Raw genomic sequence first — 9,203 nt, 5'->3', positions numbered from 1 at the left:
AATTTTACATTTGAGTTTGTTGTGAGCTTGAATTACATTTCTATGCAATTTAAATTTTCCTGCACCCAATTTCCTTTACAATTGATGCAATTTACTTTTCTTGTCATTTAAGCTTCTGCAAATCTATATTCTATACTTTACATTCTCTGTAATTTACATTCTTTTGATTAAATTTCACTCAAATCACCACTATTAGCTTAACTAGAATAATCATCTCACTAAAGTTGCTTGATCCATCAATCCCTGTGGGATCGACCTCACTCTTGTGAGTTATTACTACTTGATGCGACCCGGTATACTTGCCAGTTAGTTTGTGTGGAATCGATTTTCCCTCGTCAAGATTTTGGCGCCGTTGCCGGGGATTGATTTAGATCAACAATGATTAAGTAGGTGATATGTCTAGATTAAGCATTTTCTTTGTTTTTGTTCTTTTAGTTTTCTGTTTTAGGCTGATGCCAAGGTGTTTGAGTTATTGCCTCACTAAGAAATTCTCATCTGTGACATGAATTTCAATTTTCATTGGTGATTGTGTTTTACAAAATTCAAATGGAGTTCAATTCATCATTTGATCAAACAAATTTTATGGGATATTGCCCACCATCACAATATGATTCAATTCATTATCCTAATGGTGGCTGGGAGTATCACCAAGAATTAACCGATTCTGAGCAATCCAATCAATGGGGATATGCTTCAGAGCCACAAGATGAGCAAAACAATTTCATGAGATATTGCCCAATACCACAAAATGATTCAGGTCATTATGCTAATGGTGGATGGGAATATCAACAAGAAATTATAGAATATGAACACCTTCCAGAGCTTCAAAATGATCAAACAAATCACATGGGATATGATCCAGAACCACAAAATGATTTATGTCATTATCCTCATGGTGTCTGGAAATATCAACAAAAGTGTGAACAATCAGTTGAAATGGGACACTTCCCAGAGACACAATATGACCTAGATTTTGATGAGTCTAACTACTACTCATATTGTGGCTGGAAAGGTCAAAATCGAAGAGATCTTAATGATCCATACTTTGTTCATCAAGAACCATCATCACTTGAGAATACCTTCAATTCGTTCATGCAAAATTGTCCAACTTCACCTCCCAGTTTTTCATTTGAAAACTCCTCAACACTTGAGTATGCCTCAGCACAAGACTCTTTCCATACTTCTCAAAATAACTTCACCACAATGCCCACATATCCAGAAACTCATTCTCAGCCTTCATCCCTTGAGCTAGCATTTGAAAAATACCTACAAACATCCATAGACTCTTGGAAAGAACAAAAAACCCTCTGCAATAAGATGGATGGATATTTAGAGCAGGCAAGGAAAAACAAAGAATTTCTAAGCAAGGAAGATGAAGACCAATTGGAGGATGTGAAGGAGGAAGTGGAAGAGCAAGATGAAGAAGCTACCGTATCAAGTGAAATTTCAATGGAGGAGGAGGTTGTGGAGGTATATGAGCCAAAACATTCATATCCACAGAGGCTACTTGAGGTGATAAAGGAATATGAAAACTCACAACCCACACAAAAGCTTGAGTCTGTGATTGAAAGATATGAAGAGGAGATGAAGAAATCTTGGGAAGATCAACAAACCTCTTTCATAGAAGTGCTGTTAAACTAGATGTTGAGTGCAAAAGAGGTGACAGAGGAACATGAAACTTCACTCCCAAGGGACTCCATGGAATATCATGAAGGAAAAAGGGAGGAAGCCAATCAAGGAGATTCACACTCAATTGAAGCAAAGAGCTGCATGGAGGAAGATCTCATTGAACCATCAATTCAAAAGGCTTTTGATGAAGATAAAGCTCCAACAAGCACACAGCAACCAAGTCTTGAAATCCAAGAAGTGAAGGCAACCAACAAGAACACCGAGAGAGGATTGTGACCGAGCTATAATTGATCATATCAAGGAAAAAGAAGAGCTCAACCACAAGAAATCCAACCCCTGAACCACCAGCAAGCAAGCTGGTGCACGAAATCATGATCTCAACACTTCTTCACAATTCTGTGTAACTGGTGCGCAGAAATTATGATCATCAACAATGGCGCCAAAGACTTGGTTCTCTCAAACGTGAATCACACTTTGTCACAACTTCGCACAACTAACCAGAAAGTGCACTGGGTCGTCCAAGTAATAAACCTTACATGAGTAAGGGTCGATCCCACGGAGATTGTCAGCTTGAAGCAAGCTATGGTCACCTTATAGATTTTAGTCAGGCGGATTCAAATGGTTATGGTGAATTGATAATAAAAATATAAATAAAATATAAACTAGGATAGAGATACTTATGTAATTCATTGGTGAGAATTTCAGATAAGTGTATAGAGATGCTTTCGTTCCTCCTGAACCTCTACTTTCCTGCTGTCTTCATGCAATCATTCCTACTCCTTTTCATGGCAAGCTGTATGTTGGGCATCACCGTTGTTAATGGCTATATCCCGTCCTCTCTGTGAAAATGGTCCAATGCGCTGTCACTGCATGGCTAATCATCTGTCGGTTCTCGATCATACTGGAATAGGATTTACTATCCTTTTGCGTCTGTCACTACGTCCAGCACTCGTGAGTTTGAAGCTCGTCACAGCCATCCCTTCCCAGATCCTACTCGGAATACCACAGACAAGGTTTGGACTTTTCGGATCTCAGGAATGGCCGTCCATGGGTTCCAACTTATACCACGAGGACTCTAATATCTCACACTCGGTCCCCTGTATTAGATATCTAAGAGATACTCGTTCTATCTCATCTTCATGTAGAACGGAAGTGGTTGTCAGGCACGCGTTCATAGGTGAGAATGGTGATGAGCGTCACATAATCATCACATTCATCATGTTCTTGTGTGCAAATGAACTTCTTAGAATAGGAATAAGCTTGAATTGAATAGAAAAACAATAGTACTTCGCATTAATTCATGAAGAACAGCAGAGTTCCACACCTTAATCTATGGTGTGTAGAAACTCTACCGTTGAAAATACATAAGTGTTGAAGGTTCAAGCATGGCCGAATGGCCAGCCCCCATAAACGTGATCAGAGGATCAAAAGATAATCCAAAAATGATCCGAAGATGATCAAAAGATGATCGAAAGATGTAAATACTATAGTAAAAAGTCCTATTTATACTAAACTAGTTACTAGGGTTTACATAAATGAGTAAATGATGCAGAAATCCACTTCTGGGGTCCACTTGGAGTGTGCCTGGGCTGAGCATTGAGCTTTACACGTGTAGAGGCTTCTCTTGGAGTTGAACGCCAGTTTGTAACCTGTTTCTGGCGTTTAACTCCACTTTGCAACCTGTTTCTGGCGTTTAACTCCAGAATGCAACATGGAACTGGCATTGAATGCCAGTTTGCGTCATCTAAAATCGAGCAAAGTATGGACTATTATATATTGCTGGAAAGCTATGGATGTCTACTTTCCAACGCAATTAAGAACACGCCCTTTGAAGTTCTGTAGCTCCAGAAAATCCACTTTGAGTGTAGGGAGGTCAGAACCCAGCAGCATCTGCAGTCCTTCTTCAACCTCTGAATCTGATTTTTGCTCAAGTCCCTCAATTTCAGCCAGAAATTACCTGAAATCACAGAAAAATACACAAACTCATAGTAAACTCCAGAAATTTGATTTTTATTTAAAAACTAATAAAAATATATTAAAAACTAACTAAATCATACAAAAAAGTATGTAAAAACAATGCCAAAAAGCGTATGAATCATCCGCTCATCACAACACCAAACTTAAATTGTTGCTTGTCCCCAAGCAACTGAAAATCAAATAGGATAAAAAGAAGAGAATATACTATAAATTCCAAAATATCAATGAAACTTAGCTCCAATCAGATGAGCGGGACTTGTAGCTTTTTGCCCCTTGAATAGTTTTGGCATCTCACTTTATCTATTGAAGTTCAGAATGATTGGCATCTATAGGAACTCAGAGTTCGGATAGTGTTATTGATTCTCCTAGTTCAGTATGTTGATTCTTGAACACAGCTACTTTATGAGTCTTGGTCGTGGCCCTAAGCACTTTGTTTTCCAGTATTGCCACCGGATACATAAATGCCACAGACACATAACTAGGTGAACCTTTTCAGATTGTGACTCAGCTTGCTAAAGTCCCCAATTAGAGGTGTCCAGGGTTCTTAAGCACACTCTTTTCTTTGCTTTGGACCTTGACTTTAACCGCTCAGTCTTAAGTTTTCACTTGACACCTTCACGCAACAAGCACATGGTTAGGGACAGCTTGGTTTAGCCGCTTAGGCCAGGATTTTATTCCTTTAGGCCCTCCTATCCACCGATGCTCAAAGCCTTGGATCCTTTTCATTTACCCTTGCGTTTTGGTTTTAAGGGCTATTGGCTTTTTTCTCTTGCCTTTTGGTTTAAAGAGCTTTTGGCTTTTTCTGCTTGCTTTTTTTTTTCTTTTTCTCTTTTTTTCACTATTTTTCTCTCTTTTTTTTTCTTTCGCAAGCTTTTGTATTCACTGCTTTTTCTTTATTCTTCAAGAGCCAACATATTTAACATTCATAAACCACAATATCAAAAGACATATGCACTGTTCATGCATTCAGTCAGAAAATAAAAAGTATTGTCACCACATCAAAATAATTAAACTAGTTTCAAGGATGAATTCAAAACCATGTACTTCTTGTTCTTTTGTTTTTAGAACATTTTTTCATTTAAGAGAGGTGATGGATTCATAGGACATTCATAACTTTAAGGCATAGACACTTAGACACTAGTGATCATATAGTGAAGACACAAACATAAATAAAACATAAAGCTCAAAAATTGAAAAACAGTAAACAGACAAGAAGATTAAGGAATGAGTCCACCTTAGTGAGGATGGCGTCTTCCTCTTCTTGAAGAACCAATGGTGCTTTTGAGGTCCTCTATGTCTCTTTCTTGCCTTTGTTGCTCCTCCCTCATAGCTCTTTGATCTTCTCTAATCTCATGGAGGATGATGGAGTGCTCTTGGTGTTCCATCCTTAGTTATCCCATGTTGGAACTTAATTCTCCTAAGGAGGTGTTGATTTGCTCCCAATAATTCTGTGGAGAAAAGTGCATCCCCTGAGGCATCTCAGGGATTTCATGGTGAGGATTTTCCTCATGCTCTTGTTGAGATCCATGCTCTCTTGTTTGCTCCATCCTTTTCTTAGTGATGGGCTTGTCCTCTTCAATGAGGATGTCTCCCTCTATGTCAATTCTAGCCGAATTGCAGAGGTGGAAAATGAGGTGAGGAAAGGCTAACCTTGCCAAAGTAGAGGACTTGTCAGCCACCTTGTAGAGTACTTGAGGTATGATCTCATGAACTTCCACTTCCTCCCCAATCATGATACTATGGATCATGATGGCCCGATCTATAGTAACTTTAGACTGGTTGCTAGTAAGAATGATTAAGCGTTGAATAAACTCCAACCATCTTCTAGCTACAGGCTTAAGGTCCAGTCTTCTCAATTGAACCGGATTACCTCTTGAGTCAATTTTCCATTGAGCTCCTTCCACACATATGTCCATGAGGACTTGGTCTAACCTTTGATCAAAGTTGACCCTTCTAGTGTAGGGGCATTCATTTTCTTCCATCATTGGCAAGTTGAATGCTATCCTTACATTTTCCAGACTGAAATCTAAGTATTTCCCCCGAACCATGGTGAGCCAATGCTTTGGATTTGGGTTCACACTTTGATCATGGTTCCTAGTGATCCATGCGTTCGCATAGAACTCTTGAACTATTAAGATCCTGACTTGTTGAATGGGGTTGGTGAGAACTTCCCAACCTCTTCTTTGGATCTCAAGTCGGATCTCCGGATACTCATTCTTTTTGAGCTTGAAAGGAACCTCAGGGATCACTTTCTTCTTGGCCACAACTTCATAGAAGTGGTCTTGATGGACCTTTGAGATGAATCTCTCCATCTCCCATGACTCAGAGGTGGAAGCAATTGCCTTCCCTTTCCTCTTTCTTGAGGATTCTCTGGCCTTAGGTGCCATTGATGGTTATGGAAAAACAAAAAGCAATGTTTTTTACCACACCAAACTTAAAATGTTTGCTCGTCCCTGAGTAAAAGAAGAAAGAAAGAAGGAGAAGAAAAAAAAGAATGGAGGAGAGGGAGAGGGGTGTGTATTCGGCCAAGGGAAGAAGAAAGGGTTGTGTTGTGTGAAAATGAGGAAGGAATGAGGGGTTTATATAGGGGTGGGATGGGATTTAGGGTTCGGCCATTAGGGATGGGTTTGGGAGGGAAAATAGTTTGAATTTTGAAGGTAGGTGGGGTTTTTGGGGAAGAGAGGATAGATGTGAGTGGTGAAGAGGTGATGGGGAAGAGTGATTGAGGTGATTAGTGAAGGGTATTTGGGGAAGAGAGTTATGAAAAGGTGTGAAGAGGAGAAAAGAAAAGGTAGGGATCCTGTGGGGTCCACAGATCAAGTGGGGTCAAGGACTTAACATCCCTGCTCCAATTAGGCGTGTAAAATGCCCTTGCTATGCAATCCTGGCGTTTAACGCCAGACTGCTGCTTGTTTCTGGCGTTAAACGCCCAAATGTAGCCTGTTTCTGGCGTTTAACGCCAGACAGATGCTTGTTTCTGGCGTTAAACGCCAGCTTGGTGCTTGTTTCTGGCGTTAAACGCCAGACAGATGCTTATTTCTGGCGTTTAACGCCTGACTGCTCTTCCTTCAGGGTGTGCTATTTTTTATTCTATTTTTCATTCTGTTTTTGATTTTTCAGTAGTTTTTGTGACTTCACATGATCATCAACCTAAAGAAAATATAAAATAATAATAGAAAATAAATAAATATAATTAGATAACATTGGGTTACCTCCCAACAAGCGCTTCTTTAATGTCAATAGCTTGACAATGAGCTCTCATGGAGCCTCACAGGTAATCAGAGCAAGGTTGGAACCTCCCAACAGCAAACTTAGAGTTTGAATGTGGGGGTTCAACACCAAACTTAGAGTTTGGTTGTGGCCTCCCAACACCAAACTTAGAGTTTGACTGTGGCGGCTTTGGTTGACTCTGCAGTGAGAGAAGCTTTTCATGCTTCCTCTCCATGGTTACAGAAGGAGATCCTTGAGTCTTAAACACAAGGTTGTCCTTATTCAGTTGAAGGACCAACTCTCCTCTGTCCATATCAATCACAGCTCTTGCTGTGGCTAGGAAGGGTCTTCCAAGGATTATGGATTCATCCTCATCCTTCCCAGTGTCTAGGATTATGAAATCAACATGGATGTAAAGGCCTTCAACCTTTACTAACACGTCCTCTACTTGTCCATAAGCCTGTTTTCTTGAGTTGTCTGCCATCTCTAATGAGATTCTGGCAGCTTGCACCTCAAAGATCCCAAGTTTCTCCATTACAGAGAGTGGCATTAAGTTTATTCCTAATCCCAGGTCACACAGAGCCTTCTCAAAGGTCATGGTGCCTATGGTACAAGGTATTAAGAATTTTCCAGGATCCTGTTTCTTTTGAGGTAATTTCTGCCTATCCAATGCATTTATTTCATTGGTGAGCAAGGGAGGTTCATCTTCCCAAGTCTCATTACCAAATAGTCTGGCATTCAGCTTCATGATTGCACCAAGGTATTTAGCAACTTGCTCTTCAGTAACGTCTTCATTCTCTTCAGAAGAAGAATACTCATTAGAGCTCATGAAGGGTAGAAGGAGGTTCAATAGAATCTCTATGGTCTCTAGATGAGCCTCAGATTCCTTTGGTTCCTCAAAGGGAAACTCCTTATTGGTCACTGAATATCCCAGGAGGTCTTCCTCACTAGGATTCACGTCCTCCTCCTCCCTTGTAGGTTCAGCCATGATGGTCAAGTCAATGGCCTTGCACTCTCTCTTTGGATTTTCTTCTGTATTGCTTGAGAGAGTACTAGGAGGAGTTTCAGTGACCCTTTTACTCAGCTGGCTCATTTGTGCCTCCAAATTTCTAATGGAGGACCTTGTTTCATTCATGAAACTTACAGTGGCCTTAGATAGATCAGAGACTATATTTGCTAAGCTAGATGGGTTCTGCTCAGAATTCTCTGTCTGTTGCTGAGTGGATGATGGAAAAGGTTTGCTATTGCTAAACCTGTTTCTTCCACCATTATTAAAGCTTTGTTGAGGCTTTTGTTGATCCTTCCATGAGAAATTTGGATGATTTCTCCATGAGAGATTATAGGTATTTCCATAGGGTTCACCCATGTAATTCACCTCTGCTATTGCAGGGTTCTCAGGATCATAAGCTTCTACTTCCGAAGATGCCTCTTTAGTACTGTTGGATGATTCCTTCAATCCATTCAGACTCTGAGAGATCATATTGACTTGCTCAGTCAATATTTTATTCTGAGCCAATATGGCATTCAGAGTATCAATTTCAAGAACTCCCTTCCTCATAGGCGTCCCATTACTCACAGGATTCCTTTCGGAAGTGTACATGAACTGGTTATTTGCAACCATGTCAATGAGTTCTTGAGCTTCTGCAGGCGTTTTCTTTAGGTGAATGGATCCACCTGCAGAATGGTCCAATGACATTTTAGATAATTCAAACAGACCATCATAGAATATATCCAGGGTGGTCCATTCTGAAAGCATGTCAGAACGACACTTTTTGGTCAGTTCCTTGTATCTCTCCCAAGCTTCATAGAGGGACTCACCTTCTTTCTATTTGAAGGTTTGAACATCCACTCTAAGCTTACTAAGCTTTTGAGGAGGAAAGAACTTGGCTAAGAAAGCCGTGACCAGCTTATCCCAAGAGTTCAGGCTGTCTTTAGGTTGAGAGTCCAACCATATTCTAGCTTTGTCTCTTATAGCAAACGGGAAAAGCATAAGCTTGTAGACCTCAGGATCAACCCCATTGGTCTTAACAGTATCACAAATCTACAAGAATTTAGTTAAGAACTGAAAAGGATCTTCAGATGGAAGTCCATGAAACTTGCAGTTTTGTTGCATTAGAGAAACTAGTTGAGGCTTGAGCTCAAAATTGTTTGCTCCATTGGCAGGGATTGAGATGCTTCTTCCATGTAAATTGGAATTTGGTGCAGTAAAGTCACCAAGCATCTTCCTTGCATTGTTATTATTTTCGGCCATGTATCCTTCTTTTTCGAAAATTTTTGTCAGATTTTCTCCAGAGAGTTGTGCTTTAGCTTCCCTTAGCTTCCTCTTCAGAGTGCTTTCAGGTTCAGGATCAGCTTCAACAAGAATGTTCTTATCCTTGTTCCTGCTC

General features: G+C 40.1%; 1 non-coding gene across 1 annotated transcript; it reads left to right on the top strand.

The window, feature by feature from the left end:
- The first annotated feature begins 8,570 nt into the window (after positions 1–8,570).
- On the top strand, positions 8,571–8,674 carry LOC112731673 (small nucleolar RNA R71). The gene has a single exon (XR_003167441.1). It is a non-coding gene; the product is annotated as a small nucleolar RNA R71 (small nucleolar RNA).
- The last annotated feature ends 529 nt before the right edge of the window (positions 8,675–9,203 follow it).

Source organism: Arachis hypogaea, chromosome 12, assembly GCF_003086295.3.
Source record: "Arachis hypogaea cultivar Tifrunner chromosome 12, arahy.Tifrunner.gnm2.J5K5, whole genome shotgun sequence".
NCBI lineage: Eukaryota > Viridiplantae > Streptophyta > Magnoliopsida > Fabales > Fabaceae > Arachis > Arachis hypogaea.
This window is presented reverse-complemented; position numbering and strand designations above follow the sequence as displayed.